We start from the raw sequence: 27,885 nt of genomic DNA, 5'->3' as shown, positions 1-27,885 counted from the left end.
AGCAAAGATACGCTAGAAAAAGAGAACTAACATATGCATGCTACTACATCAAAGTATCCATATTTATTAGGCAACATGAAACAGTAAAGGCAAGGAAAATGCAACCATCAGCAGAAGTCCACATGTCACGGATAAAATATATTGAAGAATCCATGTAAAAGCTGGCTTATACTTATTCCTTATCTACACAGCAATAATTTATATATCTTTATACATAAAAAGATATACACATAAATATATACATACATACAACCAAGATTTTTCTTTTACCAACATGGCAGTTCTTACACATTTTCTCTCAAACATCATTAATAATGTGCCATTTAGAGGTCCTTTAAGGGGTTACAATGGAAAGATGTATACTGTGAACTTTTATTTCTGGCAGAGATTTCCTTTGTTGCAAGGCAGGCTTATAGAGTCTGAATGCTGCGGACATTACCATTTATGTGGTGGTGTCCTAATTACCACTCTCTGCCTATCAGCTAAAGGTCACAGTGCTGGGTTTGTTCTTTTGGTTCAGCACAGCCCAAAGGCTTCTAAGGAAGCTGTTCACTAGGTTGCATGTATCCATTATGATTTTAAATCCAACAGACATTACAGTTCTTCTTTTCCACACACATCACTTTAGGCAAACGTGAACTAAATTTATTCTATCATATGGCCAACGTTCACCTAGAACCTTATATAAATCCTGCTGAGATTTCTCACAATACTCTTTAACTAATGCAATTTGTTTGCCAAAAGCACAGCAGCTGCTTTAAAACAAACAAAATTCAATTAAACTTTATACTAAAATATTGCTAAGTATGAAATGTCACTGTATTTCAGATTTGATGAGTTCAAAGCTAATTAATTTCAGACCACTGAATACTTAACACAAAGGAGAATTTGCTTTTAAAATTTAAAAAAGTAACTTGAATAAGCTTTATTGGATATGATATGTGTGACATAGCCATCTAATTATCATCAATTTTTAAATACCAACCCAAGCAGTAGCATTTGGGAAAAAATAAAATTAACCTCTAAGATGACTGATGCTTGGCACTATTGGTACTATTTCACCCAGAGGGTTACAGAAAGTAAATTATCACTTTATTCCATAAGATCCTCTGTCTGTTATACTGCAAGAGGATAAATTATCCCTTCCCATTTGGTTTTGATGTTTATAAAATATGACTTAGTACAGATACAAGCAAGTCATCAGCATGTCTGCAAAGGGAGGAAAATTATTTACACAGACACAGCTAGATCCTCCTATGTATATATTACTACTACTGTATATATTACCCTAGGTTCCATGAGACTTTGTAATTGTATTTGGAAATTTTAGTGCAATCTGCTCTAATTCCACAGGCTAGAAGCATGAAATAAAGTGGAAGCCCCTTAAAACTGCTCTTTGGGATTGCATTAAACTTGAAGAACATAATCACATTAACAAATTGTTGAAATCCAAAAAATTATAACTGAACATTTAGAACTGAGGTCCTTATTCACAATCAGCACCATAGATTTCTAAGATACAAGAAGACAATTAATGAATCAGTAATGTGAATGTGTAAATCAAAAAAAAAAAAAAAAATCCAGGATAAAAGTAGATACATAATATTCTAATATAGCACAAAAGGTATCTTTACAAAACATACTATATTTATAGCCTTTTTCAATAATTAATGGTCTCCAAAATGACGCAAGGATTAAAACAACATGAACAAGTGATTTGGGGTTTTTTTTAACAAAAATGAGCAGATAGAACAACTTTTATTCAAGTCAGATCTTGTCTAAACTACAAAAGCAGGATAACAAGTTATAAAACAGCTGGCTCCTGCTAATTACTATTTCTAGATTTATTGGATTTTGGCCTAATTAAGAAATTTAATTAAAGTCCAATCTACAGCACAGATGATAACTGTACTAAGCACAGCAGCTTGGTGGCTTTGTTGGATCATTAGCACCTCTCGGTGAATGTCAAGTGCAGGGCACAGCTCTGGGCAAACATCCTGAGCCCCAGCCCTGTGTCCAAGGCAGACACCCAGCTCTGGGAGAACCTCCATTGTACAAATCACCACCACTGCTCACAGCATCACACACAACAGGCCATTTCTTAGAGAATTCAGGTAACTGTAAACCAGCAAACACATCAAGCAAAGGAATTAAATACTTTTTGTGAGTGCTACCACTAGCGTTCCCATTTCTCACGATTGTCAGTAGAGGCTAAAACAACAAATTGAAATCTCCTTTAAAGAAAGCCAAAATGAAGCCATGCATCAGTTTACCAAGACTTCAGAGAACTGTTTGACACTGCCATCCCACAGCATTCTACTGGAGAAACTGGCTGCTCCTGGCTTGGATTGGTACATTGGAATAGTTGTCTGGGCCCAGAGAGTGGTGGTGAATGGAGCTGCACCCAACTGGGCCGGTCACAAGGGGTGTTCCCCAGGGCTCAGTACTGGGGCCAGTCCTGTCTAATCTTTATCAATGAACTGCACAAGGTCAAGTGCACGCTCAGTCAGTTCACAAAGGACATCAAACTGGGTACAAGCGTTGACCTGCTGGAGGCAGGAAGGCTCTGCAGAGGGGTCTGGACAGGTTGGGTTGATGGGCTGAGGCCAGTGGTAGAAGGTTGAACAAGGCCAAGTGCTGGGTCCTGCCCTTTGCTCACAACAACCCCAGGCGGCGATACAGGCTGGGGCAGAGTAGGTGGAAAGCGGTCTGGTGGGAAAGGACCTGGGGGTGCAGGCTGACAGCGACTGAACAGGAGCCAGAGGTGCCCAGGTGGCCAAGAAGGCCAATGGCACCTTGGCTTGTATCAAAAATACAGTAGGACCAGGGCAGTAATTGCCACTTTGGCACCGATGAGGTCAAACCTTGAGTTCTGTGTTCAGTTCTGGGCCCCTCACGACAAGAAAGACACTGAAGTGCTGGAGAGTGGCCAGAGAAGGAAAACAGAGCTGCTGAAGGGTCTGAAGCACAGGTCTCATGAGGAGCAGCTGAGGGAGCAGGGAGTGTTTCATCTGGAGAACAGGAGGCTCAGAGAGAGACCTTATCACTCTCTAGAACTACTTGAAAGAAGGTTGTAGCCAGGTGAGGATCAGTTTCTTCTCCCATGTAACTAGTGACAGGACAAGAGAAAATGGCCTCAAGTTGGAAATGGCCTGGGGAAATTTACATAGGAAAAATTTCTTCACTGAAAAGGTTGTTAAGCATTGGAACAGGTTACCCAGAGAAGTGGTGGAGTCACTATCCCTGGAAGCATTGAAAAGATGTATGTGTAGATGTGGCACTTAATGATATGGTTTAGTGGTGGACTTAGTGGTGCTGCATTAACAGTCGGACTCACTGATCTTGAAGGTCACTTTCAACCTAAAGGAGTCTCTAATTCTATCTATATATAACGTTCTGTATCACTTCAAACCGTGGTGTACAGCATATAATAAAATCCTTTTTATCTGAAAGAAAAAAATCAGTATTAAAAATGAATGAGCTCGAAACACCAAAGCCTAGAATTACATCTAGAAAAGTTTAGCAGAGGAGCTCCAAGAACGGATTCTTATGTTACCACATCTTTCCCAAACTATATAGAAGGTCCCAAGTAGCACCATAGTGGGTTGGTCCTGGCTGGATGCCAGACACACACTCTATCACTCCCCTCCACCAGTGGACAGGAGAGAGAAAATATACTGACAGATACATGACATGAAGTAAGAGCAGGGGGAGACCACTCACTGAGTACCATCACAGGCAGAACAGACTCACCTTGGAATATTAACTGAATTTATTACTAGCAAAATCATACCAGAACAATGAGAAGTAAAATAAATCTTAAAAGCACCTTCTTCTTCCCCCCCCCTCCTTTCCATCTCTAACTCCTCCCTTCAGTGGTGCTGGGAGACGTATCTTAACAACATACTGTGCATCTGTCTCAAAAAGCAGACAAACTGCAATCAGGCAGGAATATTCAAGAATAAACCTCACATATGAGGTGATTCCCTTCATTACCTTCAGTCTGAAGTACTGCATCCAATCTCTCACAGAAATAGGCCAATTAAGGCATCTAGATAGAGGCCACAAGAAACAGCTGAAAGCAATTGGAATTGTTAACTCTGAATAAAAGAAGAGAGCAAAGTGTTAAGAGTCCTCACGTCTGTAAAAGGTTGTAACCAAGAGTAAAACTAATAAAATCCTCAATGAGTTTACTGGGAAGCAGATGATAAAGGAGTGAGGTAAGATTGATACTCTGAGGGAGAGGGGAAAATCACTAAGGCTGCCTAACCAGAAAGAGATAACCTAGAAAGAAGTAGCCTAAAAAGACCTATTAAATCTTTCTGAGAAGCCATCTCTATCAGGCAGGCAATTAAGAACAAGTTGAACAAATATATAGTGGTGCTTTATCTATCTATCCTACTGCTAAGAACAATGAACCAAGCAATGTTCAAATCCATTAAAATTTCTTTCAAGGGGGGCAGGAGGGGAAAGCAATATGGATATATAAATTTATTTCTGCATGGCATGTCACTTCTGTAGGAGTATTTCTCAAATGCCTCTCCAGTAATTTAAGGGCCACTTAAATACCAAGCTAAGATAATTTGATTGTTTAGAGGACTCTCAAGGCATTCTGAAAGGACCATGTACTAATGCTCACTACACTGGCCTTATCACCATAGTTGCAATTTTTTTGGTGGATGTTTTAAACACAGCATGGCAGAGTAAGGCTTCTCTTTTTTTAACGGGAGAAATCAACCACAGTACCAACTTCAATCTAAACCACACACTGTCTCCTCAGTGGTTTTAACAGATTACTTTACAACCAGATATCTTTAATCACCTGGGCTCACACATCTTACATAAGAAATAAAATCTTGGGTTTTTTAAAACAAGAAATCTAAAAGTAATCATTGAATTCAAAATGCTAAGAATATCTCAAAAACCAAAACCCCTAACCAACTGAAAATTTTTTTTTTTTCATTGAACTCTTTTTAATAATTTCTGATTAAGGTTCATCAAGAACTAAAAAGATGTACCTCACCGCTACAGAACTAAACTATAAATCAGATTTAAGTTTACTCTCTGAAGTGATTGTTGAATGAGGTAAAAAAATCCACTCTTTTCCTATCCTTGCATATGCTTTTTTGAATTCTATTAACATATAAATGACAAAACTCCAGAACAACTGGGAACTACTTGTTTATATTTTGATGAGCTGCTAATCAAGATGAAAAACACACGGACAATGCAAGAATGCCAAAGACTTATTAACTCAATACTTTCTGAAAACAGTAGTACATAACCTACAAAATACATGCAAATAGATGTGCTCACATATTCTGGCACATTTTTAAGGAACCACTGAGTAACCATTTAGGTGGGTGGGATATTTGTCTTTCTTTTTTTCCTTCACATTTTTATTTCTAGTTCTTCTGGCAGTATACCTTGCTCTGATACAAGACCCCAAGAGGTGGTAGGACTACTGCATTTTTGCTTTCCAGGAAGTCTCTGGCAGGACTAAGCCTTCCTAATGTGACAAGTAATCACCTCAAAGTTCGTAGCTGGTGTCAGACAGGTTGGGGTCGAATACCTGTAGTAGGAAGCTACTACATGAAACCAACATCTTGACAATACTACTTTGTAACAAATGTACTTTTCATTCTTGAGCCATTGCTCTTCACAGAAAAATGCACAAAAAATACAGTTTTCCCACTGATTTTAACAATGCATCTCAGAGTTGTTAAGCTCATTTTAGTATTTTGTTTTAGATACCCCCAGTCCTGCCAGGCCAAGACACCTCCAGTGGGCAGATCAAGAAGAATGCTCCTGGGTTAGGTGCTGGATTCTTATACTTCTGTATAGGGTCCACCTGAATGAACCAGGTCTGGGTCAACTGATTACTTCAGTGTGAGGATCTGGATAGGAAGGAAGAGTCAAGTCTGCTAATATAGAACCAGCTTAATGGTTAAAAATAAAAATATTATTTTTATTCTTCTAGTAGTACCATTGTTTGCATGCTTGGATAGCCACGAGGATTATCAGTGTGCAGTGTTGTTGGACAGAATTCTTGGATACCCAGATGATGGGGTAGGGTGACAGCATGGCTAGTTAGGACTTCAAGAGTTCTCTATTTCAACTTCCTGCTCAGGGGGCAGCTCTGAGGTCTGACCATATGGCTCAGGGTTTTATTTGGTCTGTCTTGAAAACCTCCAAGGATGCATCCTGCAGACCTTCTACAAGGCATCCTCCAAGACAACTAACACAGACTATATTTCCCTTCCTGCATTCCTTATTAATCTACTGGGCACTGGACCTGCAGTTATTACAACCTAGACCAAGATAACATCCACAGACCAAACACAAATCACTTTGTTTCACTGATCTTTTTTCATTACACTTGAACATATTATGCTTCCATTTTAATTTGCTGATTTAGTGAAAGGATAGGTGAGATGAGAGGAGAAATAAAACTATTTGTGTGAACACACAGCTGGTGAACAACTATCATTTTGCATGCACTTTTGAAATACCATAAACGTTCTAACAAAACCAAATGTTATAACATTTCTACAGCTTTACTGCTGAAAAAACACCACTTTGTCAAAGGTCTTAGGGCAGATGGATCAGAACTAGTTGTCACATCCTTCATCTGAGTCAAAAAAATCAAATACAAATGAAGCAGAAAAAAAAAATCATTCTCCAGTGTAGCCACTTGGGAGATGTTATTCTAAACCCTTGCAGATTAGCACAGACAATAGAGCTCATGAACATTTAACAGTTGGGCATACATGGGCACAGTGCAATGAGGAGATAAACACCCCACCAAAACGACTGCTACAGATTTATTCCATCTCAATATGTAGTTCAACTCAAAAAGCACCTGCCTTATCACCTCAAATCTTGAATGATGGTGGGTCTGTTGGCACAAGGCATCAGCAGTGATTTTTCTTTATGTGTTCAAGGACAACACAATCTGCTCTGTAAGTATCTGTTCATTATACAATAAATATTTGATCAGTATTCTACTAACTCCTCTATAATTATTCAAGCTTGTAGGCAGCATAACTTCTGAGAAGAAAAACAAACAAACAAACAAAAAAACCGCACACACTAAGAGCTTTAACTTGACTGGCATTGCTCTGGAAATGGCAAATTTCCACTAGCTGAACAGAATACTTAAATGCTGTGTTTGTTCAACTAACTTCAAGTTTCTACACTCCATCTACAGCAGCTTTGAAACAGCAAAACACAGAACACCATCTCCTGTTCACTACAAAAGACTTGATAATACACAAGACTTTCCAAAACCAAATCCTTCAGCACCAAGAACTGACTTGACATGTTGAGAAGTAGCACATTTTCCTGACAGATCTGCCTTTATAAAGTGCATTTTATAAGCGAATTAAAGACTTGAGAATTATTGGTACTTTCACAGGTCATGCATTTTATCACAGTAAAAAATGAAAACAATACAAAGATGCCATTGAAAGATCAAATTTTGTACCTTACCTGCTTTGTTCATGATTGACAAAAAAAATTACCACCAGCTTTGCACTTTCTATGTTTCTTATAAATCAGTACTATTTACTGGTATTAGAAAGAAGCACTGAATTCCAAACAGATTTTTGCACATTTCAGGATGCAGCTTGACTATGGTGTAACAGTCATATTACCACACTGTCTTCTTTTTCATATTTTATTATATATTCCTCTGTTTTACAAGAATATGTTATGATCACACTGCATTTCTGCCTGGATGAATCGATCTTTGTTAAGGAAAACCATATTGTAAAACTGGTAATCAAAGAACATATTTCTCTATTAATATACATGAGGGAGAAAGGGGGATTTTGAGACACACTTGGGAACCAGACACCCAACTGAAAAGAAATAGGTAATTAATTCAGTCTTTAAAGCTCTCTCCCCACTTACAAAAAACATTACACGAGTTAAGCTCCTGATCTTGTGTTCAACAAGATCTACCACATGCAAAAGAAATTGGAGGACTTACTACTGACATTGATGCTTCCTCACTGCTCAAAGCTAAGACTTTGGTCAATGAAATTTCTGTTTTTGGATACTAAAATAACTTAGATATGGAGAAGCTGGACAAAAACTGCAAATAACATGGGCAGCACTTTAGTCTTCCTTAGTCTCTAAAATGCAGGGACATAAATAAATAAATAAGCAATCAAGCTCTGTTTCTTTCTTATGTAGATAGAATGGTAGAAAACTCTACCACCCCTATGAAGACTGCAGCAGTCAAAATCATTTTGCCCTGACTTAAAAGGTTAATAATGTACAGGAACAGATACATGGGAAATAAAATGCCCACAGCCAGTATCTGCAAGATCATCACACATTGGTACCAAGGGTACTACAGGCACCCAAGTCCTTTTTCTCTCTCTTGCCATTGTGTTTCTAACACAAGCAAGAATAGTCTTTTAAACCATTAATCTCAAGAAATCCAAAATCTGACTGTGAACTAACCCAGAATATTTAATGAATTCTCAGACATTACCATTGGAAACACCAGAGCATAACTAGAAAGATACAAGGTCTATCATATGAATGTTGATATTCTATTGTTAACAAATCTCATCTAAAGAACATAAAGAACAGTGCTGTCTAAACAGCAAGTATGACAGCCAAATCGCACAGCTGAATATTCATACTAAGTGTTTAGACTATATAGTATTTTATCTAAATATGCAATGGATTTTAACGAATGGTGCACCGCACTGTTGTTTCATAACTGTATCACTTAAGGCACGTTTGCCACTGGAAGCTCTAAGCAAATTTAGTTTGCAAATTATAAGGAAATTAATTTGAAGAGAAGAATTTTATTTAAGAGATCCTAAAAATCAGAGGTCACATATTAAAGTCTAAGAGCTGTGAATTTAAGGAAATTATCTCACTTTCACAGTAATGCTAATAAATGAAAAAGAGACACAACAGGATTTTCAATACCTATCAAAAAATAAAAATCCACAAAAAACCAACATATAAAACAACAACAACAAAAAAAGTTTTGAAGTGTTTCAGAGTGCAAAGTACACAGAGTCTAAGGGATTCCCCTCCTTTCACCAGCCCTGGCCAAAAATAATATTGCATCTTCACCACAAAGACATAAGCTGGAAAGATATGCAACAGGAATGAAAAAACCGATACAAAGGTAATCTTAGGTATTTTTTCAGATATGAACATCTTGCACATCTTTGTTGTCTGTATACAGCCTGCCAGGACTCTTACTGCATCACTGCCATTTACATGTGAACAGACAAGATGGAAAGACGTTACCAACATTCAGTTAAAGTTATCAGACAAGAAAGGCCCCCTAGACTTTTTCTGTATTTTTTTGTTTATAGCAAATAAGTCAGAAGAATTCAATTTAGGATACTATGTCTTAAAAAACTGACCAAAATCTGTGTAATATCCAAGTAGCAGTCTGGCCAATCAAATCATTGGCCCAAACAGGAGCATTTAGTGAACTCATGAAGAATTCTTGTCAAATATAAACCTTTGTAAATTTTACTATTGTTGGGAAAATAAGACTTTTTTCTTCTGTGTTTATTTTTCTAAATTACTCAGAGATTCAATATTTGCATTTTTATGCAATATGCAATGGTAGACAAGAACTCAGGCTGTTGAAGAATATAAGCATAACCAGAGTGGCTCAGACCAAGATCATCTAGCATACCATACTTTTTCTGACACTAACTGGGTACTAATCCAACAGCAGATTCCTTGGCATAAATGTAAGAACGAAGCAAATGAGGAAAAATGAGACAAAATTATGGAAGAGCTCCTATGCAAGAAAAATTTGTGTAGATCTCTTAAGCTCAGAAGAGAAGCAATTTGGAGGCTACTCACACAGATGTGTAAGTATTACCAGGCCATTCCCTTCTAGGAAGAAATTATAGTAGTGTGCAGACTTAGAAAAAAAACAAGAGAGGCGGCTTTTCAAGGAGCAGGCAGCAACGTAGTGAAAACAACTGAAAGGACCTGTTGCTCTGGAAATGTATATGGTTTAAGGGAGAATGGACAGACTTCTGCAGACAAACAATCTAGTGATGGTTTCTAAATACAAATAAACCAAATTTAGTACACAAAACCACTAAGCTGCAACAGCTGGAGAAAGGAAGAGTAAGTGGGAAGTGTCTCATATTCTTGTCCTGCCTTTAATTCTTTCTTTACCCCACACTCAGCTTAACAGTGCTCAGGATACACCACATGTTGTGTGAAGACGAAATTCATTATTACACAGTATCACCTATCTTTAATTATCACAAAAACATACAATAATGGATCAGCTCAAGATTACAATAGGCTTTATTTAAGGTTTCTGATTCTTTCGCTAAAACATTATGGCCCTACTCATTTTATGAGAGCAGGTATTAGACCAAGAATCTGTGCATTACAGACAGTACTGCAAGAGTAGGCTTCCAGTATTCCAGTGGTTCAGCTGCAAACATCCAGTATTTTACTAAAGGGGAAAACAAACAAACAAACAAAAAAACCCCGCCACACCAACACCTTAATTTATACCTTATTTTTCATCAATCTGATAATTTAATAAGATACAAGTTACTGAATGACAGAGAGATTATCAGAAAACCCTTTATGAGTTTTGTTTTAAAACATCTCTTACAAATATGAGTTTTACCAAGTGAAGTTTTAATGATTTTTCTCTTTGAAGTACCACCTGAAAAAAATTGTGCTGTCAGTTTCTTTCTGTTTCCAAGCACACTTTATAGTTTTTTCATTGGATAAGAATAGAGAACAAGCTTATTTTTAGTTAAGAAGAAAAATAATGGACATTAAAGCACACGTCGGGAAGAGGAGGGATGAAATAACTACCTAAACACTGGTTACAATCTTTGTATTATCATGTCAAGTTGTCATGTTGAAACGCACTGGAAAAAAACCACAAAAGAGAAAAGAAAAAGCAGTCTGACAGCAATTTATACAGCAGATTTCTTAAAGCTGTAGGAATAACAAGCCCTATTTGATACACCTTTTTTCCACTCATACCTTGAGGCCTTTTTCTGAAGATCACTGGAACTACTTTTTAGTGAAGGCTCAAGAAAATTCTTAGCTAAGGTACGGCATGATTTTTCTTACTCCATGACATTTATCAGGGCTGCTCAATTTCCTGAAAAATTCAGAAAAGTTTAAAACTCAAATTGCCAGAGCTGATGGGGAAAAAAAAAATGGAAACAGTAAGGTGAGTAACAATTCACATTCCTCAATATTTAGAATCAGCAAAATTACCGTTACCTTTCACCCAAAAATACAAGTTTTTATATAAATCACGGTGTCTTATAGCTTCTCTGACCCTACTTCCATTGAAATCCTAAGCCCCAACACCTTGAAACTTCACTAGAAGAGAAATGAAGCGAGAAAAGCTGTGAAAAGTTGTTTGGTGTTTGGTTTCTTAAATATATATATATCTTTACCAGAAAGGTTAAAAAAAACAAACCAAACAAACAAACAAAATAAAGAAGACATTGCTTCTATTTTCTATTAGGGATCCTTTGAACAGGGAACTGAGGCAAAGAAAGATACTAAAACCTCCCCAAGATTATACAACTAGTCTGTGAAAGAACAAACTAGGACAATCCCATTAAATCTCATCATCAACAACTGTTACTAATCTTGTTATGAAAGCCTTACTTCTGCTTGAGGTAAGGCACAAATTTCTTATTTGCCTCAACCTTCCTCTCTTAGTATCCCATTAGACTTTACAGTAAACACTATGTATGAGTGTAAAGGTACTTAGAATCTTTCTCAGAAGTTGGCATGTTGAAGGTTTTTTGTCTGAAGATATCAACATATTTTATTTCTAACTACTTTTCCACATTATGAAAAAATTCGCCCAATGACTACAAAATTCTGGCTTTGGGACCAAATGAAAATCCTAAGACATATATTGGCATGAAGTAGTATAGCTCAATGCCAAAAATACAGAACACTTTTAGCTCTCAAGCCACTTACATAGCAAAAAAATCCAGAATTCAGAGCACATCTGAGGTATAATCCATTCCATTCTCTCTAATTTTTAACAATTAATTACAAAGATTTCATTTTCTTTACAGAGCAGGATTATGGGCTACAAATTAAAAACTAATTACTTTTATTTTCAACTTCACACCTGCTGACATATCATTAGATCATATTACTTCTTCATAAAAGTCTAGCTGCTTCTTCAGTATTATCTTTGCTAATGGTTTTGCTTGCAGAATTTCTCCTTTATAAAAATAAAAGTCCCAATCTTAGTGCACAACTTGCATCAACATTAAATAGACCAAAAAGCAATAGAGACACAGCTTCTCTGTTCAGCTGCCATTTAAGTTTTGGATATATTGATTTACAGGAGTTGTATCTCCTGCTATGTAAAAGACTCCTGAATCTGCAGTGGTGCCTAGAAGAAAATGTGAGGCTGGTCAAATAGCTAAAATGAAAGACAACAGCATGAAAGAGAGAGAGAACAGGCAAGGGTTTGAAGGTATCCATCATTTAGAAAGGAGAGAAAGGAGAAAGTCCTCTGGGACAATCCTGTGAGTCCCAGCAGACTCAGTGTTTGCAGCTACTAGTGGTATCCAGGAAACTTTAATGCACCAGCATATATGCCCTACAGTATATTTAAATGACTGGTTTCATACAGACCTACAGTATCACATTAAGCTTTCATCGTCATGTCCAGAAGAATTTAAAAAAAAAAAAAAAAAGAGAGAGAGAGAGCTAAAAAACCTAAAGCTGATCTCATTGCTGAAGTTGCAAAGCAATTCAGCTGGCTGTAAAGTTAGGAGACTGCAGTATTCCCTTCAAGGCTGTAGACACGATATAAAATAGTCATAACATTGCTAAGCAGCAAGATAAGGCCTCAAAACTCCCATCTTCAAAGGAGTCTTAGGCAAATAAATCATCCCCTAAACAACAGGAATATGCACTGCATTTTCAAGAGTTCAAATTACTATCTGCAGTTGCTGTGCAGGTGTTTCCTTGTGTAGGATGTTCAATTTAAAGCACCAGAATTGCATGAATGAAGGATAATTAGGTCACAAGTACTCTAGAGAAAAACATAACTGATACTTTGATCACTTGCCCTTAATACAGTGCAAACATGAATCATAAACCTAGCCTTTCACACAAAAAGCCTGAAATCTTTGAATTACACTGGAACAGATATGCGCTTATCCTGACCCCAAATATTAAGTTCCTGTAGGAATTTTAAAGTGGTAGCATTTAAGAATACATAATAACATCTTATCATTAGAAACCAGTAACAAAACCTGAAATATTTTTTCCCAAATAATTTATTTCATCTATTTCCCCTTATACACATAATACATCTCTGTACCTCCTGCTCTCCCTAACTGGCTGCCAGTCCTGAAAAGAGACTGGAAGAAAAAAGGAAAAAAAAAAAAAAAATTTTTTTTTCAGTGTGCACACATGAAAAAAAAAATCCATTCGTGTAGAAAACATCATATAGAGTGTAGTTCTAAAGAAGTAAGATAAAAGCAAAGTGTTTCAAACTATCAAAAAGCTTAAGGATTCACCCCACACCTTGAGAGATTATTTATTGCCCAGGATCTTACCCACTGAACAACCAGCATTTCTGCAATTCAAGATGGACTTGTTTTTTTGGATTTCCACAATATTTCTAACTGGAATCCCTTTGATGAAAATAAGGGTTTATGGGGAACATTTTTTATTGATTTGCTTAGTGTGGAAGACAGACAGCTGTTGTGAACATAAGGATTTTCCTACCTGGGAAGACGAGTAGCCCAAAGGCAAAGAAACCACAATAACCAACCAGTCATGTTTATTCTTTGCTTTAAAAATTGCTCCAAAAGTGCCAGGACAGGTGCTGATGAATTTGGTTAATGAGATAATTTTCAGTCTGCTTTTCACTGGCAGGATGCCCCCTGACATGGTGAGTTCTTTTTATTTTGTAACAGCACCACATAAGAACCAAGTCACACATTTACGACCTCCTGCAGTGTCTGGCATGCATCTCACAACTCTTCAGAAGCCCCACTTTAGAGCAGAAGCTAATTTTCAATTAAGTTTTTGCATTACTGATCCCCATAGTCTATAATACTATTTGCAGCATTACCTATTTTTCACCTACTGAAAGATATGCAAGGGAGTTCTCTTAAACGTACTAGAATACTTTGTCTAATTATTACCCCCTTTTCACTAGCTGTGCAGATTTATTCCTATTTTCCTGTAGCTGTCTACACTTAGAGTTGCTTGGCTAAGGCTGCTTTTAATAAGAACTTACTCTATGATTGTTTTCTGAATGTAAATTACCTCTTCTGGTAGAGAGATGGATAAATAACAAAATCCCAAATAACAAAATCTCTAAATAAGTTAAAGGGTTTCTTGTGTCTTCTGACGACTTTACTTTGCTTGATTGAGTGTATTTATTCCTTAGTTGTTATTTTCCAAAGTCTTAAACATATTATTTCTCATTATATTAGGTCTTGCTGAGAAACCTCCAGAAAACATATCTAAATGTCAGTGAGTGCAAAAGTTTCTCTACATCTTTCTTAAAACCAGTGAAGACGTGGGTTTCAGACCTGTGAATTCTCAGTTTTGAAAAAGACCCTATTCTGGTACTGGACACTTACATTATAAGCTAACAGGAGACTAGGAAACAAACCCAAGGAAAAAAAAGTTTCCAAATATTTGAAGATCAGTGGGCTTTCCTTACAACAGCAAAAAATTCATACAATTGGTAAGATGAATTTTTACATTATTGATGATTTATGGTGGAGATCATTATTGTCAGCTGTGTTCCAGCTTTGCTCTTGCCAAGTTTTCTTCCAATTTGCCCGCGTAACCGAACAGTTCACATACGCCAGCGCAACGGGGAAGGCTCGCCAAGCTTCCTGTAAGTGTGAACTAATCTGACAAAATCCTGGGTTATCATCAGACATCCTCTGTCCAAAGAAATTAAGACTATCATGTATAGTGGAAACAGGAATTCTCTCAGGCAAGGTGAGGCATCAGCAGCTCTATAGTCTGGTATTTCTAGGTGCACTTTACTGGCCTTGGCATTTCCAACGTCACATCCCTCCAGTCTTTCCCAACCCTCTCAAAAATCAACTGAGATGACTGACGTAAAACTCTATCAATACCTCAGTACTACAACTACATCACACACTTTTATGGCAAGCCATTCTCGAACAGCAGCATGCAGTTGAGATGCAGAATGCACTGCTGCCACACCCTACAACCCTTCTCCCCTCAAAAAGCCTTCATCGGTATTTCAGTAGGACACAATCCATGCTAATGCTTCAAAGTGCAGGAGGAATAAAAACTTAAGTACTCCTGAGAAATATCTTGACTGTAAAAAATAAAACACTTAAATGGTAATCAGTTATAACAGCAGAATTACAATTCAGCATTTCTGTAAAGTGATTTCATTCTATCAAATGTATCCTTTAAAAAGAAAAATAAATGCTTCCTAAACTACAAAGTACCAAAGGGAAGTAAAAAACAGTCCTTTGCCACATAAAATCTTACTGGTAATTAGAGCAACTGAATTCCTACAGTGAAAGATATTTAAAAGTCAAACACTTGATTCACAATGTTTCTTATTTTAATTTAAATTTTCTTACAGACACACATAATCCAGGTAGGAGGAAGAAACTACTGAAGAGCCTATTTTCTACCCTGGTTACACTGCTGCCTTTGGACAGCATACAGATCCTGCTTTGAATAATTTCATGAACTTCCTGGCTCCATCAAGAACATTAAAAATTTTGTTATTCACCTCCATGATAGTATAATGCACAAAGTGTCATTCTAGTCATCACAGAGGAAATTCAGAGCAGTTGGGTTTTGCTGGTTTTAAACAGTTAATTTATTTCATTTGAAGCACCATTTAAGAGAGAGCAACCTTCTGCATTTCTAGAAAATATAAATTTTAGGTCTGGCTCTCCATCTGCAAGGTGTCTAACTATCTTAGAAATCTGTCAGCAAAATAGCGATTACAGTCAAACGACTGGATTGGGAAATTATTGAAACTATTAGGATATGTATGTATTGGGAGAAAAAAATACTTGGAACTGGTGCTTTAAATTGTCTTTCAAACAATAAAGGAACACTTTCTGGCTGAAGAGTGAATTGCATTTCACTCATTTATGGAATAGTGTGTTTCCTTCTTGGTGGCAACCACCAACCCCGCTGCATCTCAGAGCACTCAGTGCCTGACATGAACACTGAATCACTATTTTTGACTGAGTATGAGGCACACCAGAACCACATTGGAAAGCTGCTGAATAGCAAAGTTCTTTTCAGGAAAACAGTGTTTTGAAGAACACAAATCCAATCCAACCTTAGCAGGAGTAAATATGCCTGGAATCATTCACTACCTGGGACAAACTTCCCTGTTACACAACTCAAGAGAAACAGAGCAGCTACTGCAGGACCAAAGGGCATTATGCAAAAGCATTGAAATCAGAGTCCTTTTAAGAATTAAATGGAATATCTGACTCAAGTTTTATCTCAGGAGGCAATTTCTTCACAAACTGAAGAGGTGTGAAAAGATATAAGAGATACAAAGACACTGGACAGCTGGGAAACTGAAAAATACTAGGAGGAGAAAAAGCAAGCAGATGAACAAAATACTGCTTTCCTTCTTTCATTTTGGTTATTGGTAGCTACTGTTAGGTACAGGATGGAATATATGTGAGGGAGTAACACTGTGCATCACACAGAACAGTTTGGGTTAGAAGGGACCTTTAAAGGTCGTCTAGTCCAAACCCTTTGCAATGAGCAGGGGCATCGTCACGTAGAACAGGTTGCTCAGAGCCTCCTCCAGTTCAGCCTTGAATGTTTCCATGGATGGGGCATCTACCACTCCTGGGTGCAGCCTGGTGTTTCACCGAGAACTTATTGTAAAAAAAATAAATGCCTTACATCTAGTCTAAACGTACCCTTTTTAAATTTAGAACAATTACCCCTTCTATGAAATGGCTTAACAAATCTGAATGCATATTTATTTATTACCATGAAAAAATTAAGAATATATTTCATTTGCCTCACAAAAATAAATTTCTAAAATTACTATGAAATTTTTGTGTTAGGAAATAGAAGGGCTACACCAATCTAAAATGCTTCATTGTCAGAAAATTGATATATTTGCACAAACTGTCCTTCAAACTCCTGTAAGCCAGAGAACAAAAAACACCCACATTTTTCTCTTCTTTATAAATTAGAGTTTACATCAATGTTCCAACTAGTCACAAGAATAACCAGAATTTTCCGTCAATTTTTAAAAATGCTAATCTGTATATCTCTCTGTGAGGTATGAGAGCTTACTACTCTGCCAGAATGTCATCACAGAAGAAGATACTCCCTCCCATATTAATTCAGGTGTAGAAGGAGAGTAAAATCTACTATCGGAGAAGTATCTGTATATTCATGACCCACAGCCAAGAACTTAACACTTCAAAAAATGCTTCAAATCCAAAGAATTATGTCCCAAACAGAGGAATAAGTAGTAAAAGAAGTAACATGATATGATCTTTCCCATCGAAATCAAATCCTGTTACACAATAATGTGATTTCATCTAACAAAATTTAAATTTTTTTTTTCATTCTTTCAACAACACCATTAATGTATCTGTGTCAAGAAGTATTAAAAATCTGTCATTTATCATACTGCAGAAACACTGCTTTGCTGTGGTACATTGACAGAAACAGAACAGTTTTGCCTTCCTGACAACACAAAGTACCAGCAGAGCCTTGCATAACTAGATGCGCTCCTTTGCTAGGGATGTCCTGACTCTGCATGGCAACCCCGCCCCCAGGCATTAATCTGCAAGTCCTTCCTTTCCAACAGACTCTGGGGACATTTGCCTCCACCAGGCTAGGAGAGAACAGTGTGAGAGCACCACTTCTACCCCCCACTACTCCCACACTATATCTGCCTACAGGAAGATATATTCAGGAGGAGGAAGGAGAAGAATAATTCAATTTAATTTTGTATTACATCATAGATAGGTTAAACTGTGTAATGATACAACATTATCATGACACAGTATAAATCAAAATATTTTAAAATTCAACCCAAAAAGTAACAATTCTTATTCTTCAAGAAAAGTTATTTAGGAGCCTTTTTAGTCTTCCTACTAATGGCAAAAGGCAAAGTTTAATATCAGCATCATCTTTAGCATACTCAGTGACTATAAACCCTTACCATCTACAGTTCTATACACAACTGATATTTCTTCTTAAATCTGCCTACTTTACAAAAAGTTTAAAATCATAGAATCACAGAATGGCTTAGCTTGGAAGGGAATTTAAAGATCATCTAGTTTCAACCACCCTCTCAAGAGCAGGGATCAGGCTGCACAGGACCTCCTTCAACCTGACCTTGAACATTTCCAGGGATGAGGCATCCACAATTTCTCAGGGCAACGTATGCCACTGTCTCATCACCCTCACAGTGAAGAATTTCTTCCTAACATCTAATTTAAATCTTCTTTTAATTTAAAACGATTCCCCCTTGTCCTGTTACCATCTGTCCATGTAAAAAGTCCTTCCTCCTGTTCTTTATAAGCCTCCTTTGGGTACTGGAAGTGCTGCAAGGTCTCCCTGGAGCCTTCTCCTTTTCCAGGTGTAACAACCCCACTTCTCTCAGCTCATTTGCACAGCAGAGGTGCTCCAGCCCTCTGAGCAACTTTGTGGCCTTCTCTGGACCCACCCCAAAAGGAAAACATCTTTTTTGTGCTGGGGGCCCCAGAGATGGACACAGCACTCCAGGTGGGGCAACATGAATGCAGAGTAGAGGGCAGAATCCCCTCCCATGACTCCTCCTCTTCTGTTGCAGCCCAGGATATAGCTGGCTGTCTGGGCTGCAAGTGCACACTGTTGACTCGTATGCAGCTTTTCCTACATCATATTCCCCACGTCCTTCTCTGCAGGGCTGCTCTCCAGCAGTTCTTCTGGAAGTCTGCACTAATGACTGGGTTTGCCCCGACCCAGGTGCAGCACCTTGCACTAGGACTTGAGGCTCCCGTCTTATCCAGGTCTCCCTGGATGGCGTCCCTCCTTCTGTTTATCAACAGCAGCACAGTTTAGAGTACAATCAAAATTTCTGAACAGTGATAAAAATTGTTCCACCTGACATAAAAGAAATTAAAAATTAAAATAAAAACCTAATGTTCTTTCAGCGTACAAACCCTCTCGGAAGGGGTGATACAATTGAAAATGAAAATTTGGTCATCTTGTCTGCCATCCCCATCAGTCCAGTGAATTTATAGTACTTGGAGAAAAGAAAAACCTTGAGAAAATTATTACAGCAGGATAAAACTGAAATTAGTACAGTGCTTCAAAGGACAGAAGTGTTAGAATACTAGGAAATGCTATGTTTACATGCACAGAGAACATATTTTAGTGTAATTTTTCTGCAGAGATGCAAAGAATTATATATATTGTTTTTTCTGTGTTTCAGAAAGCTAACTTGAATCAGTTACTCAATCCAAAATAATCCTAAAATAAATTCTTCCATGTACACAGAGAATGTATTTGATACTGATGTACATAGGTACCTCCATTAATTTGAAATTAGGCAACAACAACAACAACAACAAAATAATTGCTTCACTGTTTGGGGTAGAAAAAAACTTTACAATTTATTATAGAATCAAGTCTTCTCTTAACAACAGTGTCACAAAGCCTTGTTTTACTTTCTGAGGTTCTGCTACAGTTGAGAACCGTCACTTAGCAGACTGTCTTGTTAAATATGGTTAATATGAAACACTTCAAATTAATGATTGAATGAACGAGGAGCACTTGATAAAGAGGCTGCCATTAAACTTTTCACTGTTTTTTGATACAACTCATGATATTTTGGTTTAATTGAGGCTCTGCTATTCCAGTGTTGCAAAACTGGAATGTGTAAAAATTTTCTTAAGAATGTTCTCTGATGTTTGATCTTTGTATACTTTCCAGCCTGGTCAACAAGAAGGAAGATTTAATCCATGAAACAGAGAGCAGCTACCAAGCGAGCTCTAAGTGATGCCCAGGTGTTAGAAAGACAAATTACGTGTGGGTTGAATTGCCTTGTTAAGGTCTAGGACTTGACATGTTTCAATGACCTCAGACCTTGTGGGAAGTTAACAAAACCTGGGAAGCAAGATGTACCACTGACAGTGGACAGAAGGAATGCAGAATTTACGGGCTGCAAGGACACTTGGCAGAACTCCCAAGGAAGGAGTTCTTCATAAGGAAGAAACTAATAAAGACAACTCAGCAACTGCGCTGCATCAGCTCCAACCAAGTAAAGGGTATTTCTGGCACAGGCAGATCCTGACCACCAACTCACAGACCACTGACCCACGAAACTCCATGATCCAAAAGAAGGGAAAGACTGAGACTGTGGACTAATCAGCACAAGCGAGAGAATCATTAACCACCAGAAGACAGAACAGTAACTAATAACAGGACTATGCAATTTGCAGCCAATGAACACTAATGCCTTTGTTTGCTAAAATGTATAAATAGTAAACGGTTTTGATAGCTATTGTGTTTGATTTGTGGAATACCACTGAGCACCCAGGCTTGTGAAACTCTGAAATAAATAGTCACTGTCTCTCTCATGTGTGTAATTATTGGCTTGTTTCATACCAGATAACAAATGCAATTTTTCTGGACAACACCAATTTTCAGGTGAATTAAGATCAGTCAAAAGTAAACAAACATCCTAGGTTATAAGTACTCCTAGTATTCAAATTGCTGCCATTTAAGCAGATTTTGGAGATAAGCGGTAATGCTTTCCAACTCTGTCCAGAAGCTCTTACTGAGAAGGAAAAAAATAGACATGGCTTCTAATTGAAAAAATATAGTGAATATTTGAGGCGGCAGCAACACCGGACTGCTGGAAGGTGCACCATGTGATAATGATGATGGTGGTAAATTTCAGTTAATGATTTCAGAGTAGATCTGCAGAGGGTTTGGCAATTGCAGTGTCACAAAACATCCAGAATATGCAGCCTCTGGCCTTTCCTTTGCCTTTACAAAAAGGGGGGAAATCCACTTTTTCCTCTCTCTACAATCCTCAGCAGAAAACAGGCAGTAAGCTGTATTTCTGTGACTAAGATTTCCTACAATAGGCATCTCCACTTAATACAGCTCTAAATCTCCTTTGTGGTTCAGATCCCCATGGCCTTTATTTAAAAAATAAAGCAGGTGTTGATATTTTTATTTTCAGGTGCAATTGAAATACCATGTTGTAACAGCCCTTCACAGAATTATGATTGCAATGCTTTCCCAGCAGATGACTGATTCATTTTTCTCCACTGAGAGCTCCAAACATTAGTCTAGAGATCTAGGTCCTTCCCTAAGGACCAATAAATCTTTAATTATTTTATACAAAGTTACCTAGTTACAATAGAAAACTGGCATCCTGTAATATTTTTAATTCTATGTAGTTCTATGGTTAGCTCTGATTTGAACAAAGACTTCTACAGACACAGAAAAGTCCTCTACTGCCTCTTTCTCTGATGGTATTTAGGAGCAAAAATTCAGTAATTGCATTTCTCAAGGCAACCAATTTGCCAGCATACACTGGCAAAGAATAAGAAACATACGCTGATTTGGTTCCCTTTGGTGACACAGATTAAGTTAAAAGCAGGTGAACAGTGACTAGTTTAGTAATAAATAAAGTCTCCATTAACTTGGAAAAATTCAACACCTATGAATAGACAAATCTAGACCCTTCCAGAGTAGAAGTTACCATGCAGACATTTTAAGAATTTCACCTTAAGTCTGGGAAATCAAATGTGTCCGTGCATACAGCTTTTTCCCACCACCTCATTGGAGTAGGAGCTCCATGACGGCCATGTTGGTATGACCCAATGCTGGAGCTGCAGCCTGCAGAGAGCCCGTCAGTCCTAAAACATACTTTTCACAGAATTATTTACAGAAGCACAAACTGTCACAGCTATGCAGAATGCAGCAAAGAAGATGAAGTGAAGAGAAATGAAAATTATTAAACCTAGCAAGGGGTGTTGTGGAACATCAGTGATTAGGCCACCTATCTCCCTGTTGTTCTTGTGGAAAGTGGTCTTGATTAACATCAGAAAAGGGCAGAGGAATAGGATACAAGAGATGAGGGCTAAGACATATACCAGAAGAAAATATCTTGTATGATACTTTTTATATAAATATATATATCTTAAGTTTCTGGTCAGCAATATCAGAGGTAATCCCTAGAAGGATGCACAGTGACAGGCACTCATTCCCTTGTAATTTGCTGCAATTAAGGCTGTAGTTTCATGGGCATTTTAAGCCAATTTAAACCTTAAAAAGAAATAATTCTGCCCCTACCTTGAGCCAGCACAGCTGTGATAAACCAAAAGCGAGAACAAATTCAAGCTAAAAGTGAGGCACTTTCCTTTCCCTATAATGTTTATTGCTTTCTCTCTGAGCCAGTTCTTCTCGTAATCTGTAAAATGCTGGAGCCAGCACAAGGGAGAGTTTGGCAGAGAAAAAGAAGCTGGATGTGGCAGGAGGGGAGGAAAACCACTTTCCATTACAGTGTTGGTTTCCAGAACTTTTATAAAATGAAGGCCTACAGCAGCCACTTACAGCTTTTTCAGCCACTTCTGCCTACTAAATAGCTAATGACATTTTAATGTCCTACAGCCCATACAGATTTTTTTTTTTAATTTAGAAACTGATAGTCCAATAGATGTAATTTTTTTTCCATATTTATAAATACCCATACTGATCCAGCTGAAAATATTAAATAAGCCAAAAAAATTATAAGAAATACAATTAATTGCACTTTACAACTTGTTGCAAACAGACCCAAGGATCAATTTTGCCATTATTTTGATTTTACATAAAGTTTCTGCCTCACATGTAGCACTTTCTATTCATCATTCTTGTTTGAAGGAAGAAATTAAGACCATTTAACTTACTCCCTGTTCCAAAACTGTATCCTCAACCCTTTATATTTGCAATAAATGGATGCATTTGGCAAATGGATTTTTAAATCATCTAAAGTGGACAGACTGCTCCAGGAATTCCCACTGTTATTAGTTACTAGAAACACTACAGGGATTTCTAGAAAGAGGAGAGATTAAAGAAAGAGGAACAATGTAATTTGTTTGGGCATTAGATATTATCATAGAATCATAGAGTAGGGTGTGTTGAGAGGGACCCATCAGGTTCATTGAGTCCAAGTCCTGCCCCTACACCAGACATCCCCAGGAGTCACACCATGTGCCTGAGAGCATTGCCCAAATGCTTCTTGAATTCTGTCAGGCTTGGTGCTGTGACCCCTTCCCTGGGAGCCTGTGCCAGGGCCCAAACACTCTCTGGAAGAAGAATCTTTTCCTAATATCCAACCTGAACCTCACCTAACACAACTTCAGGCCATTCCCTTGGGTCCTGTCACTGTTATCAGAGAGATCAATGTCTGCCCTTCCTCTTCCCCTCACAGGGAAGTCACAGACTGCAGTGGTGTCCTCTCATGCTCCTTCCCTCCAGGCTGACCAGACTGAGTGACCTCAGCCACTCCACACAGCTTCCCCTCAAGGCCCTTCACCATCTTTGTTGCCCTTCTCTGTCAGTGCTGAACCTCCAAGGCCCTGGACTCCAACAAGTGCTCTGCACATACTGTTGGATTTTCCAGTACCAGCAAGGCCTTTATAGAGTAATGGAAAACTAACAGGATATTTGAAAAAGCAGTAGTATTACTTGGTAAGATACAATAAGGACAGAAATGGACAGATTCTAGGACTAAGCAGGACAACTCAATAAAAAACAAGTTGTGTCTCAAAAATTAACTTGGTTTTTTTATCCTTCTGAACCAAGGCAGAGGAAAGAAGGGATTCAGAATGATGATGACGAAACACACTGAGCAGTGCAAACCATTCAGTCAGTACTTCAGCAAAAAAGTGTTGGAAGCTACAGAATGATGACAGCATGCTAAAAAAAGGTAACACATAAAATACTAAGCCCATTACGTATTTTGGTTGTTGCTCTTTTTGTCACTCACACTTTTACACAAATCAAAATTCTGTGTCCATGTCCCTTTTCCTGCTCTCTGTCCCGAAAAGGTCACCATGATCTGGGAATTTTAACAAAGAATACCCATCTTGGTTTCAAGGGAATGGAAGACAAATTGATATTCAGGCCACAATCCAAGCATGCCCATTGACCCAGTATATTTACAAATATTATATAACCTGAAGTCAAAAAATAAGATGGAGTAACACCCTGAGATCTTTTGAATAGCTCTCTGAGCAATAAACTTAGAGATACAGATATATGCATGTTATTTAAAATCATGTGATCTTGAGAGAGAGAAATGAAATAAATAAATAAAATTTATTTCACACTAACAAAATATTGCAAGTAAGTGCTTCAGTTCAGTGGCATTCTAATTATTCCACCAAGAGCGAGACACATATGAAACAGCCAGCAAAAAGCATTACAGAATGTCAGTCTCACACCAAGGACCATTTTGAACTAGAGATACAAAACACAAAGCAAGGCAGCCATGACCTGGAATTTACCTGAATATTTTCACTTTTTCTGCCTAGAAAGCATTTGCACATTAGCCGATAATTTTTTAAAAATGATACATAGTTAGCAAGCCAAGACTTCTAAGAAATTACTGCCTGTGAATAGGAAATCTGATGCATTTAGTAACCACCTAGGGCACACAATAGCAATTCAATGCAGTTCATCTGCACATTCTTCTGCCTGAGAAATTCTAGACAGGAATACGGCTGCTCTGTGGCTGCTGCCCTTACAAACCACTCTCTTGCAGCTTCTGTCTACATTTTCTAACTTAAATACAAAACTTGTGACTTTGCAACCCTATTACCAATCCATGCATCACATTTAAGGCAAATACTGTACTCTAAATAATTTCAAATGTACATTAGATAAACTCTCTTTTGCTAGAAGGTATTTTTATAGTAACACCTGCAAAATATCTTGATAACAAGACATTCCTCCCAGACTATAGAGGGCAATTTGTGTCCATTCACATACTCCAAAGTAAAAATTGTTTGGCAATAATTTTGTTATTACAGTACTTATTTCTAGAACATCTATCAAAGTATGAAACATACACCCAAATATATTACGAGCATAAATCACTGTGTGAGTTGAAAAGCAATCAATTCCAAAGTTCAACTGCTATAAAATAGTTTACTTGCAGTATTAACAATCATTATTACTTGAAATTCCAGAAATGCAAGGAGAACCTAGCTGAAAATACTACTGCTTGTCACATAAACACGCTGTCTTTATTCAAGGGTCAAAAACACAGCGGTGAAAATACCGTAAGTCTTGTCCAGATGAAAAAACCCCAACCTAAGCTGGTTCAGATAAAAAGCTCAAGGAGAGACAGACTCAAACTAGCGAAGCCACATCTTGTTAAAGCATATGTCACATGGCTACAATACTTTTAACACATGCTAGAACATACCGGATGCATTATCACATTTATTGCCGTGACAACAAAGCTAGAATTAATAGTACAGGGGAGTCCTTGTTCAAAAGAACTAAAATTCAAGAGGAAGCAATGGAAGAATCAGCTGCACTTTCAGATGCAAGCTGAGTAGTTTTTCTGGGAAGCTAACAAGAAGCCAAAATTGTTTAAAACTTACTGGTTAACTAGAAGTCCTTCCCAAATGCTGCTCTGTGCCAGGCAAAATAAGTCAAACAAAGGAAAAACATGGAAATCCATTTTTTTTTAAAAGTGTTTGTAAGAAAAGTTATTTGATAATAAAACCTTTCCGTTTTTCAGGTTTCTTTTTTTTCCCTTATAGCTGAGGATTAAAAAAAAAAAAATTAAAGCAAATGGAAACAGAATGTGTTGCAGTAACCAAGTATATTTGTTTCCTACACATTTTTTAAAAAACACCACATTTTCTCCAGTACTGATCTCGGATATTTGATTTAGGAAAGTTCTCCTGAAAATATCTTATATCAAGCTGCACTTGGTCTCAAGTACTAAATTCTCATTGTTATTTAGCAGAAAGGCATATTTTCTTACTATTGTTCCATGATATCCCAGCTTCCTTCTGCCTGAAAACCCCTGAGATACACCAAAAATATTGCCCTTGTTTTTTTACATTTCTAATGCATGGCATAAAACAACTTTATTTCTCTTTTAAGAAGACTGACATAAAAACAGTGAGATATTTCTAAAGGAAATACTCCTGTGAGAATTTGGTTTACTCCACATATACCATGTATGATTTCCACAGCTCCTAATCTTTAAGGCAAATAAATAATTTCCTTTTCATTAGCAAATGAAGAGAATGAAATTAATTACTTTATGTTATCACTAACTTATTAATGTAAACAATCTCTTTAGGATGCAATAATATATAAAACCCAGAGAATTTACTTGCAGCAGCGAATTAAAAGGACTGAGACACCCAGCTACTCATGGATTTGAATTTTTAGAAATAAATTTACTACTATGACTTGAACTTATAACTGGACTGTACTTGGTGGACACAGCACAACCTTATCCGACTTGTACATGTTTATCTGAGAAAAAAAATTCAGCCGCAATTATAAATATGAGTTATGCTCATTATGTCTTCAGCTAAGGCTCTCACTCATTTCAAACCATTCTAGATGTGCACATGCACATTCAGCAGATGTGGCACTGACAATGTATTTGGAACAGAACAGAACTTTAGCTCTGGTGTGCCCCCACACATTCACAGATGAAATGCAAGGCTACACTAAGAAATGCAGCTCATGGTGTAACAGGGAGAATCTGAAGAGTTCAACACTGTGAAATTCAGTCCTGCTCACAATCATAAACTGGTATGGGTTGGAAGGGACCATAAAAATCATCCCTTCTCCTTGCCATGGGCACAGACACCATGCACTGAACTGAGTTACTCAGAGCCCCAACAGCAGAATGAACCTCACTGTGCCAACAAAAGGCTTTTTGAGATCAAAATGTTAAATCAAGCCACAGGCAAGAAACTCTCCCATCTATGTCACTGCTGTGTATAACCAGTAACATATACAGGTCCATCTAAATGAGCACACACAAATATGCATCGTGCCAACTATATGAAAAAATGTCATTTGTGACTGCAGATCAAGGTAAGCCCCTACAAAGAAACTGATAAAGATGTTTAAAACCTACCTGAACTACAATGTTGGAAAAAGGGCATTTGTGGGCTTTTTTTTGTCTGGGTTTTTTTTTTCAACCTTTTGAAGGGAAACCAGAAATGAGAATAATGTTCTTAGAAAATTGTACTTAAAAATAATAATAGAAGTATAGAACAGCAATATAAAATAAAAATCATATCCTACATCTCACTAAAGAACACTGCTTCTATAAACTATGTCATGAACTTCTAATTTTAATGTAAGTCTAGCAGTTCAAAAAAAGAGGCCAAGGTAAACTCTTCTTATAGAATGAATACATTTCCTTCACTCTGTGATTGTGATGTAATGCAAAATTATGTATTTTATTTTATAGATTTTTATAACGAATATCATCTCTACTTTTGCTGAAATACCCTTCAGGATTATATCCTCAATCACGAAAAGTAAGTAATTCTTTTTATGACTTGATTAAGTTAACAATAGATTAGTGAAAATTGTGATGTACACATTCAAGTTTATTCCTGTCTGACTTATAAATTAATATTTTCATTTAAAAAAACCCCACCTCACCCTAAATAACAGCAATAAACTCACACTGAATTCCATTAAAGATGGAATCTAAGGTCTTGATTGTCTTGTTTTAAGCATAGCACTAAAAAGGTGGACAAATCTGCTGCTAGTCAACATCGATTTTATGGCAACCACATACTAGATTAAACTACAGAACTATATTTAACCTGAGAAGATAGGGTCCCATTTATGTAATCCTACTTTAAG

General features: G+C 37.3%; 1 protein-coding gene across 2 annotated transcripts in view; it reads right to left on the bottom strand.

The window, feature by feature from the left end:
• JAKMIP1 (janus kinase and microtubule interacting protein 1) overlaps nucleotides 1-27,885 on the bottom strand; it is a 144,403-nt gene that overhangs the window by 101,417 nt on the left and 15,101 nt on the right. Inside the window, exon 3 of one of the 2 annotated variants that reach the window (XM_040063920.2) lies at nucleotides 11,017-11,137. The exons of the other annotated variant lie outside the window; for it this stretch is intronic. The gene's annotated coding sequence lies outside the window, so the exon portion shown is untranslated. The remainder of the gene's footprint in view (nucleotides 1-11,016; nucleotides 11,138-27,885) is intronic. 2 annotated transcript variants of the gene reach the window in all.

Source organism: Hirundo rustica, chromosome 5, assembly GCF_015227805.2.
Source record: "Hirundo rustica isolate bHirRus1 chromosome 5, bHirRus1.pri.v3, whole genome shotgun sequence".
Lineage (NCBI taxonomy): Eukaryota > Metazoa > Chordata > Aves > Passeriformes > Hirundinidae > Hirundo > Hirundo rustica.
This window is presented reverse-complemented; position numbering and strand designations above follow the sequence as displayed.